We start from the raw sequence: 12760 nt of genomic DNA, 5'->3' as shown, positions 1-12760 counted from the left end.
CGACCTAATAGTACAACTTGTCAGATTTTCTTGTAGTGTAGGCCATCGAAAGTATAAAAAAAAACGAAACGAAATATAGATCTGTATTTTAATCAGATTGAAGATAGCCACGATGTCGCATGTAGCACTACCCGTCGGTCGAATATGGAAAGAAAACACGCCAAAAGCTTACCACAGCCGACGTGTGACACATTCCCTGCTACTCATCTTTGTTAGCCTTGATCGTCTAGGCTTGAACCTGGCCTGGATATTATTGAAATTCTGTACTCGTGACAGATGGATTCAATGAAGAGTAGGGGGATAAGCCGCTATCCGACCACGGTTTCTCTCATATCACACCGCAATCTGTTTCACAGAGATCTTCTAATATCTCTGTAACAGATGACTGTTTCGACACGTGACGTCACATCACGAGGCGTCAATCATTGGCTCAACAGCGCGTGCATTGTTTACATAAGACGTTACTGATTCGGGCTAAATGTGAATTTTACTTATTTTAATACCCATTTACACTAAATAGGAAATGATTTCTACCTGCAAATAATGCAAACATCTTTATTTATTTTTCTAATAAATGAAAAAAATGTTTTAGAATTTAATTTGACGGAAGAAAAAAGTTAATATTTGGGACTCAATAAGTCGCATCGATGTCATCCTTATCAGTGATTGTAGAGGCCTTGACAGTTGAAATTCGATATAAGAGTAGGCCATAGTGCCGCTGCCCGGGAAAAACTTCCCTCATAGCACACTGTATGGCGTATGTCCGTCTTCATTAGCCAAGTCGGAGCAGGACAGTAGGATGTTAAACCCATTTCATTTCATTTCCTAACCAAATGGCTAGATCCGCCCCTTCTACTTAATTAACAATAACAACTTTTACATTAGAGTACGACATAAAGTTTGACGGCTCATAATATGTAATATGATTGATGTACAGACAACCTTATACTATAACTAATCTACAGATTTCATGTTGTCAGTTTATGTGATATAGTGAATAATTTAGTGAGTTTATACTGATCGATATAACAATAGCCGATATTTAATTCACACTCAGCTGTTATCAATAAGTTTTCATACACAATTCGAAAAGACGTTTAAGAAGAGTGTATACCTCAAAAACTATTAATTGTATTGGATATACGATTACGGACAGAAAGGTAAGCATTATTGTTATTAATGTTTCCATGATATAGATGTCAAAACTTCATTTTTCTTGTTTACTAAAACTACAAGCAAGGCAATCTGTATTATTGTTATTAATGTCTCCATCATATGGATGTCAAAGCTAGAAACTAGTTAGTTGAAACTAACAGGTGGTTCAATTATATTTCAATAATTCGCATGCGCGTAGGAGTGTTTAGCAGTTGGAGGAAACGGAAGCCACAGAGAAAATCCACGAGGTTGGACAGGCGACCCTACTCCTTGTCAAGTACAACCGCGGAATCGAAACCACGCCTAGTTGACTCAATGACAGACCTTATGATACAGCATGCATGTGCTAACCATTCAGCCACCCCCTCTACCACTGGACAGCTTAAACTACAAACATTACTATCTGTATTTATTTACTACGTGTAGTCCAAAACTACAAACAATGTCACCTGTATTTATCGCCTGTACACGCAAACCAAAAAGAAAGCGGACTTTAATTATCATGTAATTACTTCACATAAAGCATGAAGTTACAATTTAACTTAGAGCTTTCAGAAACAATTACATTAGACAAAAAATGTAAGTTTTAACGTAAAATTTAAGGAATGTTTGTAAGATGCGTCGAGTGGGCGTTAAACCCCGTTTTTGTGTCTGTGTCCATCGCTTCATGCACGAGTTATAACTGTTATTCATTCATTTCATTCGTCAAGGGTATACTCTACCCCACGAAGAACACCATTACCATTAATATCCACTGACTCTCGAAGATGAATAAATAGATATTGGTATGTCTTTGACAAACCATCGAAAATCATATCCGATTAGACGCGGGGCACTCCATCCTTTGATGTCAAAATAAAGAACAACATTTTTTAAAGGTTCGATCGTTGTGACAAGGCTTTTAAAACGAAGTTCTAACTGATCAAATATTGCCTGCGGAGACAAAAACCTTCTGTTGATACAACAATTGTCTTTCATTTGTTTATTTCACAAGGACTCAAAGTTAAAAGGCTTCTAGGAAAATATTGTATGATTTTCTTTAGAAATTTTATACTTGGCTAATGGTTTAGAAGTAGATTTTGTTCATCTGTTCCTGGGTGTAAATGAAAATGATTGACTTCGATAAGCAGAGGCGGAGCAAGGTTCCGATGGGCCGTAGGCGCGCAGCTAGACCAGCAGGACCGCTTGCAAAACTCGATCGATGTAAACGAAATTTTCTGTAGGTGTGGTAATATCGATAAACAGAAATAGTTAACATATAAATTATCAATTATTAATTATTGCCCAGGACCAATATGAAAACAAATGTATTAAATACATGATATTTAGCTAACACCTGAAGTATGAATTTAAGCCAATTACAAACCCTAACGGATGGCATCTTATTAGTTTTGTGTTCAAGAAATGTCTATCGGTTCATTAATTTCGATTGACGTAGATAACCCAGACTCATTTGCTCTTGTGATAAGACGAGAGAGAGAGAGAGAGAGAGAATAACCGAGATCCCATGTATACATTGGCACATACGTTAAAGATTCATTGACAGTTGACATTAGAAATAAGACGCTGGCTCGCTAGCCTGGAGTTCGGGCGTTCGATCCCTGCATTAGCCGAGAAAGTTCATTCAGATTTTCCGGTGTGGCCCCCCCTTGTCAGTGATGCAGGACGGAGGGCCTGACAAGGACAGCTGTTTAGTCCTTCGGATGAGACGAAAAACCGAGGTCACGTGTATACATTGGGATGCACGTAAAAGGTCCCTTTGGCAGTTGGGATTCGATATAACAGTAGGCGATAGTGCCGCTGCCCGGGCAAAAATTTCCCTCATAGCACACTGTATGGCGTATGCCCGTCTTTATTAGCCCAGCACAGGAGCAAAACAGTAGGACGTTAAACCCCATTTCATTTCATTTATATGTTACATCTCCTTTAATGTAAACCACGAAAGCGATGATCGATTATTATTGAATAAATAATGACGTATAATAAAATGTATAACACTGTCCAGATTTCCCGTTGTAAAACTAATAAAAGTGTATTTATGATATGCTAGGAATACCTGCAGGTAGTATAAAATCACTTTCACTATCAGATAGTTGTGTCGCTTACCGTCTGTATATTAGCTCATCTGTACTTTTCTCATATTCGATAATAACCTTTTGATTAATTGGAATATAGAATTAAAGAGCCATATTCAAATGAGAGAGAAAGAGAGAGAGAGAGAGAGAGAGAGTACCAGCACATGGTTCAATTTTATTTCAATAATTCGCTTGTGTGTAGGGGTCTTTAGCAATGGTTGTACGTGACAAGGAGTAGTGTCGCCTGTCCAATCTCATGGGTTTTCTCCGGGTCCTCCGGTTTCCTCCCACTGCTAAAGACCCCTACGCGCAAGCGAATTATTGAAATAAAATTGAACCATATGTTAGTCCCGAAATGACCCCACTTCTCTCTCTCTCTCTCTCTCTTTAGCAATGGGAGAATGGGGATTTAACGTTCACTCGACACAAACTGTAGGTCGTTTCGGGACAAACACATGGGGTTTAACGTCCACTCATTTCGGGACTAACATATGGTTCAATTTTATTTCAATAATTCGCTTGCGCGAAGGGGTTTTACAGTAGGAGGAAACCGGTAGACCCAGAGAACACCAATGTGGTTGGATAGTCGACCCTACTCCTTGTCACGTACAACCGGAGAATCAGATTCAAATAAGATAAAAGTAAAAGTTGGAAGGTTACAGAAAGGGTAAGTTTCTTGTGTTGTGCTTTAAATGTACCCGACCCCAGAATTCTCACCTCAAGTGCGCTTCTTTTGGGTTGCTAATCAGAAAATAATAGAATATAAACTAAAACTAAAAAAGTTTCTAGGAGATTCGCAAATAATCTTTTTTTGATGGCGAGACGGCCCACAATCTAGACACTCTGCTAGGCGTAGATGATATCTCTTCAATCTGATTAAAATACAGATCTATATTTCGTTTCGTTTTTTTTATACTTTCGATGGCCCACACTACATGAAGATCTGACCAGTTGTACTGAAAGGTCGTGTCAAGGGTCGTACGAGCGGCTTTTGACCCTATGAAGTCAGACATTGATTAATCAATCAGCGTTGACGTTTCTAGTGGTTTACCCACAGTTCCGTGCATCGCAGGGGGTCACAGTGGCTAAGTGGGTAAGACTCTGGCTCACTGGCCTGGAGGTCGGGTGTTCGATCTATGCATTGACCGGGAAAGTTCATCCAGATTTTCCGGCGTGGTTACCCCTTGTCAGTGATGCAGGACGGAGGACCTGACATGGACATCTTTCTAGTTGTTCGGATGGGATGGAATACCGAGGTCCTGTGTATACATTGGCGTGCACAAAAAAGATCTCTTGGCAGTTGGAATTCGATATATTATAATAGTAGGCCATAGCGCTGCTGCCCGGGTGCTATTTCCCTCATAACACACTGTATGGCGTATGCCCGTCTTCATTAACCCACGTCGGAGCAGAATAGTAGGACGTTAAACCCCATTACATTTCATTTCATTTCATCGAATTCCAACTGCCAAGGCCTTCTTTAAGTATACGCCGACTAGTACCCTTCATCTTGGTTTTCCATATCATCCGAACAACTAGACTATGCGGCTTCACGAGGCCGTTGGATGGCCGAATGGTTAGCACGTGCGTGCTGTTATCATAAAGCCTGTCATTGAGTCAACTGGCGTGGTTTCGAATCCCCGGTTGTACGTGACAAGGAGTAGTGTCGCCTGTCCAATCTCATGGGTTTTCTCCGGTTCCTCCGGTTTCCTCCCACTGCTAAAGACCCCTACGCGCAAGCGAATTATTGAAATAAAATTAAACCATATGTTAGTCCCGAAATAACCTCGTTTTTGTCGAGTGGACGTTAAACCCCATTTCTCTCTCACAGGCCCTTCGTCCTACACAACTGACAAACGTTAACTACGCTGGGAAATCCGAACCTGCTGGTTAGTGAACCAGAGCCTTCAGTCATTACTGAGTCACCGTGACTGCCAAATAATAGAAAAAGGAAATCATTTCAATAATAGGAAAATTATGACAAACATTGAATAGTTAAATCTCAGTTTCGTCAAAATGGCCGCTATCAGCCTTCTGCCTGCAATTATTAACTAGATCTTATCGCTTGCTACCATTGCCTGTCGCGTGAGATTGTTTCCTGACTAACCCTATGTTAATTAAGAGCGGTCATATTCTCTAATTGGAGTTAAATTACGTAAATATAATAACTGTATCAAGACATGCAATATGTTTTATAATCTGACCAACTGTAAGTGGTTGGAAATTAGCTTCCGATAAAACACGGTTAATAGTACGCGTTAGATAACAGTATTTAATAACTGGTTAAAAACAAATAATATTTCAGTTTTTTCTGGGACTATCACAATAGGTTATAATGCCCTTGTTTGATGTTATTACTAAGACAGATATTTAATCAGAAATATAGGTACAAGGTACCGTTTTATGGATACACAATTACTGAGTTTATTCTATGCGAAGTTTTGATGAGGAAACTTATCTTTATCAATAATATATATCGAGTCTATAAATTTTGTTTATAATAGTGAATATAGGATCTGTAAAATTTGTTTATAATAGTAAATATAGAATCTGTAAAATTTGTTTAAAATAGTAAATATAGAATATGTAAAATTTGTTTATAATAGTAAATATAGAATATGTAAAATTTGTTTATAATAGTGAATATAGGATCTGTAAAAATTGTGTATAATAGTAAATACAGAATCTGTAAAATTTGTTTATAAATTTGTTTATAATAGTAAATACAGAATCTGTAAAATTTGTTTATAATAGTAAATACAGAATCTGTAAAATCTGTAAATGTTTTTTTATGATATCAAATATACAATCTGTAAAATGTATTTATGTAAAATCTGTAAAAAATATTTATAATAGCAAATACAGAATCTGTAAAACTTTATAAATACACGTATTGATTCAAAGAAATATCTTATATTTAAAAACAGTGGATTATAATAACACTGAAAGATAATGTTTTAATGCGGAGAAAAACAGCAAACTGTTGTATAAGGTAAGTGCCGTTTGTTTATAACTTCAACTAATTTTGATCTGTTCAGATCAGACATGATTATATAACATTGGCTATGATTATATGTCATTGGCGATAATTAGATAACTGGAAACAGATAGCACAAATGGAAAGGAAAATAAAATCACATAATAGAATAGTTGGACTATCATCGCAATCTCAAGAACAAAATACATATATCCCTCTTTTGTACAGTTATTTATGCTGCCGAAATTGGAAAAATAAAAAAACGAAACGAAATAGGATCTATACTTGATTAGATTGTAAGCATATAAACCTATAAACCAATCATTCGAGTCTAAAATATCCCAGCTTCAAACTATACTGGAATGACCGAGACAAAGTCGTGGATTCTATTTCATTAATAAAATGAAATGAAATGGGGTTTAACGTCCTACTGGGCCAATGAAGACGGGCATACACCATGCAATGTGCTATATAAGGGAAATTTTACCTTGGCAAGGGCACTGCGGCCTAAGTTTATTTCGAATTCAAACCGGCAAGGCTTCCTTTACGTGCACGCTAATATTAGGCTATGTACACCCTGACAACTAGACACTGTTTCTTGTCTGGCAAACCGTCCTGCATTTGCACTACTGGTTTTAGGCGTATCAGAAATTGGATCAGTATTTCAATTTTACAGCACGGTATCACGATTGTATATTGCAGGGCTTTCTTTAGGCCTGAAATGTTATCTAAATAATTATTAATTAGACATTAATTAACTTATCCAGACCATAATCAACTTTCGATGCCATTGCTAGCCTGCGTTATTTACTGGATTGGAATCCGATCTGCTGCCAGCTGTTTATCTAATCTCCCATAATGTATCTTTAAAGGTATTGGGGGGCGGGGGCAGCGAATGTTTAGCACGTATCATAAAATCGGCCATTGGCGTGGTTTCGATTCTCTGGTTGTACGTGACAAGGAGTAGGGTCGCCTGTCCAACATCGTGCGTCCTCCGGTTTCCTCCCACGGCTAAAAACTCCTACGCGCAAGCGAATTATTGAAATAAAATTGAACCATGTGTTAGTTCCGAAATGACCTAGTCTGTATCGAGTGGACGCTAAACCCTATATCTATTTCCCTTAAAGATACGAGTTAAAATAGAGAATGTAAATAGTTAGTGTATCTTCCATTGAAAGGAAATGAAATGGGGATTTGACACTCTGTTTACCGGCGTCATCCATGCAGTTTGCTATGAGTGAATTTTGAATACGCTAATGAACGTTTAAACATTAATCTGTAAAAATTTCGAAACAAAATCGTCACTTATTGTTTGTCTATTTTAGAGACCTTTTATAGGAACTCTGTAATATTGTTCTAATTTAACAATGATATTAATTGTGTAATTTTTTCCATTGTCTAAAACCGCTATTGTCATTCTTTATATTCATAGAAACAAACTACTAAATACACAAATCGCTAATTTATATAGCATTAGTTTGAATTAAATCACTTGCTCCCCCATTAGAATTACATATGACATAAAAGGTAAAATTAGCACGGCAGCGCATCTTCGACACACCAGCAAATTTGGAGTTCTTTTAGTATTGATACAATATAAACTACGGAGAAAGACATTTATAGACAGGACACGATTTTATGGAATAATATTTACACGACAACAGGACGAAAATAACTGTGTCTATGATATTGATTGGTTATATGAAACCGGAATGACACTTAAATTTGGTTTCCTGTTTGTATAAATCTGTTCCATTAAAGATAAAGATAGCCATACCATAGATAGCACTCATTCAAAAGAAAAACTTGGTTACCTCACCAAATTTGACAATGGTAGGCTACTTTAATACCTTCAAGAAATCTAGTTTCACAGGCATGCTAAAAGTCCGCCAAAAACTGCAACTTCTAGCATGTTCTTAAAATTTTCCGGAAAAGTTGTACAAAGTTAGGGGTAACTCTGGAAAGGAAGTTCACTGAGCGCTGAATAAAGATATGGTTCGTCCGCCCCATAACTGCAACGCCTCACCCCCAAGCGGAACGAATATCGTAAAAAATGTAAGCTCTATTGTGTTGTTAAGGTTTTCAGAAAGTTGGAAGTGGGGGAGTGGGGGGAGGCATAACTCTGGAAAAAAAGGGATAGTGACGCTGAATATGATTAGGGTTCGTCCCCTTATGACTTCAATGCTCAACACCAAATTTGAAATAACTCCGTTAAAAACAAGGACAAAAACAGCTTTTATAGATCTGGTGACAGATCAATGGCTTCCATGAAAACTACGAACTCTAACATTCGACGTAGAAATATTAATCCGATTTTGCCGGAAAGGAACACGGATTCCCGTTGTATCATACATACATCATTCTTCTGTATGTAGTTGTACAGCCTTGCACTGGGCCCTTATTCACGAAAACTTAAACTAAGATACAATCGAAATTTTAAGAAATTCTTCCTTTCGATTGGCTGACCAGTAAAATCAATTTGCATATATCCAATCGAATTGCAGTATTTCTTAAAATTTCGGTTGTAACTTAGTTTAAGTTTTCGTGAATAAGGGCTCAGGCCTCTCGATAAGTATTTCCGTGCTCGAATCCCGGCGTTTGCCGAGATGAACCTTCAAGTCTGGTTAAATGTGTCTGGTCGTTCGGATAATAAGAAAAACAGCTGGAATTCGAAAAAGGGTAGGCGGAAACGCTTCTGTTGAAATTGCTGTATGTTAGTTTCCGGAATATTGAGTTTTGATAGACAGGAATGTTAGTCTTCGGAGTATTAAGTGTTGATAAACAAGGATACAGGTTTAACGTCCACTCGATACAAACCAGATCATTTCGGGAATAATATATGGTTTAATTTTATTTAAATAATTCACTTGCGCGTAGGGGTCTTTCGCAGTGGAAGGAAACCGGAGAAAAACCACGAGGTTGGACAGGCGACGTACAACCGGTAAATCGAAACCACACCAGTTGACTCAATGGCAGACCTTATGATACAACGCGCACGCGATAACCATTCGGCCATCCACCCCCATCCATTTGCATATAAAAAATAACGAACAATACAAGGTCATATTACGTATAGGTATTAACACACTTGTCTCGTGCAATTAAATTAACTAAACGTTTCAAAAGTAATGTGCTAAATATATAAAAAAGAATCTATAATGATATAGGTTATAATGTTTTATAACATCTATTGTTTAATAATATTTATCTTGCTTATTAAAGTACACAGCCTAATGGAAAATACTCCGCCTAATGGAAATTGTATTGTTGTGGGTTTTTATTCCATGCACCAGGGACTTGAAATAAAATAAAGATTAATAGCAGGCTATAAGCGATTACAAGCTTTTGAACTGGTTTCATAATTTAGAAAAAGAATCAATTTGGGACAAGTGTGATTCATTTCCTAGTTTAATGTTGATGTGGATGTAAGTGTTGGTGTTCCATTTTGCGCTTTAGACCATAATGCCTGTTATTGAGTAAAGTGGCTTGGTTTCGATTCCATATTAAATTGTACGTGACAAAGAGTAGGATAGCCCGTCCAACCGTGTGAGTTTTCTCTGGGTTCTCGGGTTCCTCCCACAGCTAAAATACGTACAAGTGATCATAAGTGAATTATGGAAATGGAATTGAACAATTTGTTAGTCCCAAATAGACTTTACCGCCCCCACTCCACTCTCTCGTCCTAGCCAATGTCCCTTCCGGGAGACTAAGAACACGTTTCATGTCAATCCATTAGACGCAAAAAGACAAGTTAGAACAGAATTTGAATAATTCCCAAAGTTCTATTCAGTCCACGCCGGCACTCGAACCCGATACATTCTAGCTGAGAGATCACTGCGGTGAAAGCTTAGCAGATAATAAAACCTACAACATTACAATAGAAAACTTGAAAACTAATCTGTTTAAATTATATAATTAGAGACACATGTATTATGCGCATTGGGCACATTTTGTGGATATATGGCCTTATAAATTGACATATTATTATTATTATTATTAGAAAACTGATATTGCTGAATTTAAAGAGGCATTATGCAAGATTTAGATTAAGAGCTGATATATGCTATACTAGTTGAACAAAAGTGAATATATTGAATATTTCATTTAAATTTTGCGGTTACTGTGCTTGACAGTCTTAATTATCCATTTTATCGTTAAATCTTTAAATCTCGCGGTTGTTCAAAGTCATTTCTTATGTGCTTGTACCCCTTGGACTTTCATGATATTTCCCCGTAACCCCTGTCTAAAATCAATTGCGGAAATAAATGAAATTATAATGATTGATAATAGTAATTATTAGTTATTTATTTCTTTATTTTCTTCTTATTATTAGTAGTATTATTGCAATTGAAGTACTAGTGGGTCTATACAATATTGAATTTGACACCATATCTCGTAGCCCCAGCTTTGATGCTTCGAACCTCCCATTGGGAGTACATGTACACCCGTTTAAGAACCACTGCTCTAGAGTTGCTTGTGGGCCTGTCATGTGAATAAATGTCTCAATAATAATTTATGTAAAATTTGAAGCCAGAAAAAAAGACCTGCAATAGGGAGTTCTTACAGAGGTCAATCAGCTGGTTTAGTTTTAGGTTAATGGTTGTTAAATGATATTGGTCAATTTCAGGGGAAAGGTGAGAGTAATGTTATAAATTGATTATAATTGATCTGTAGATTTAAAAAGGTGATGACCAGGGTCGCGTTTCACATAAATCAAGCGGATTCATTTTGAGTATAATATCAAACAACAAAAGATTAAAGTGACATGTTTACATACAACAACTTTTTACATATCTACCCTTTTGTATCACCCCGCCATGTAAAATAATCACATAAATCAAGCGGATTCATTTTTCCCTCGGGTTTCTATCAGCATTGATTATAATATCAAACACCAAATTATTTGAATAAAACTGAACCAAGTGTTAGTCCCGAAATGAAATAGTTTGTGTCGAGTGGACGTTAAACCCCATTTCTCTTTCTCTCTTTCAGTTAGACCGTCCGAGACTCGATCAAACCGTAGCTTGCCCAGGCATTCAATCGTTCTAAATGCTTCGCATGTTATCTCATGGCTTTGATTGATAATGCAATGAAGCTACTGAACTGGACATCATTTGATAAATGTTGATTAATTAACGAAATGCGCGTACTAACATTAATTACTGTAAAATATTCATATTGTCCGCTGTTAAAGGGTGTATAGCTCTATTTGTTGGAACCATTAAATAGACGAAAAATATTCTAAAAGCACATATACTATTATAATATGAGTTTATATAAAGTGGTTTATCTCTTGAAAAAAATATTGTAATTCCTAATCAATTATGTTCGTTGAACTACGTAAACAATCAAAATTTTTATGCCTACTTAGTCCATTCTACACGCTATTTTATGGTTTGTGAATCAGCCATTACTAATTACTTCGGCATTGTTTTCTCATTGTTCATTACAAATATAGAGTTCACATTTTTTAGAAATGTTCATTGCGTCTTAAATATGAGGATCCCATCACGGCAAGATAACAAACATCGATGTTGATTGAACTGAACCAATATTGAATTCTAATTCGTGTTTTTCACTTCGAATATTAAGGAAAATATTGAGTTAGAGGTTAAGCTCCTTTAACAGGGCGTGTCTAATATGATATGTTTATTTATTCAACTTGAAAATAATTTCATTACAGATTCACTACCCTTCTTTTTTCGGGTATAGAATGCTATTAAAATACAAATATGTTGATATTCTTTGATGTTTGGCGCGTGGTTCCCCCTTGTCAGTGATGCAGGGCGGAGGGCCTGACAAGGACAGCTGTCTAGTCGTTCGGATGACACGAAAAACCGAGGTCCCGTGTACACATTGGCGTGCACGTAAAAGATCCCTTGACAGTTGGAATTCGATATAAGAGTAGGCCGTAGTGCCGCTGTCCGGGCAAAATTTCCCTCATAGCACACTGTATGGGGTATGGCGCAGAACAGTAGGACGTTAAACCCCATTTCATTTCATTTGATGTTTGGCCTACCACCATTTTAAATACTGTACGGGCAACGTGTCAATCTTACATTATTATATACCCGATGAAATGTTGGATTCGCTTGACACTTTCAAGGGTGGGTGGGTGTGGATTGCCGAATAGTTAGCACGTGCGCGCTGTATCATAAGGCCTGTCATTGACTCAACTGGCGTGGTTTCGAATCCCCGTATGTACGTGACAAGGAGTAGGGTCGCCTGTTCAACTTCGTGGGTTTTCTCCGGGTCCTACGGTTTCCTCCCACTGTTAAAGACCCCTACGCGCAAGCGAATTATTGAAATAAAATTAAACCATGTGTTAGTCCCGAAATGACCTGGTTTGTGTTGAGTGGACGTTAAATCACATCTCTCTCTCTCTCTCTCTCTCTCTCTCTCTCTCTCTCTTGACACTTTCAGTGAAATGCACGTGCGGGATACCGTCTATGTTTTAATTTCTTCCGCTGCGTAATATACTATTCAAAAAAAGTAGGGGATATTTGATTTTTAAGTGTTATTAAAGTCACCTAATGAAACTGACGAAGAAACA

General features: G+C 37.2%; 1 protein-coding gene across 2 annotated transcripts in view; it reads left to right on the top strand.

Annotated features, from left to right (window-relative positions):
• Positions 1-923: 923 nt before the first annotated feature.
• Positions 924-12760, top strand: part of LOC126824517 (cannabinoid receptor type 1A) — a 39348-nt gene continuing 27511 nt past the window's right edge. The window contains exon 1 of one of the 2 annotated variants that reach the window (XM_050553759.2): positions 924-1160. The gene's annotated coding sequence lies outside the window, so the exon portion shown is untranslated. Of the gene's footprint in view, positions 1161-6201; positions 6223-12760 lie in introns of those variants that run through there. The other variant, XM_050553763.2, reaches the window with a different exon arrangement.

This window comes from Patella vulgata, chromosome 6 (assembly GCF_932274485.2).
Source record: "Patella vulgata chromosome 6, xgPatVulg1.2, whole genome shotgun sequence".
Taxonomy (NCBI): Eukaryota; Metazoa; Mollusca; class Gastropoda; family Patellidae; genus Patella; species Patella vulgata.
This window is presented reverse-complemented; position numbering and strand designations above follow the sequence as displayed.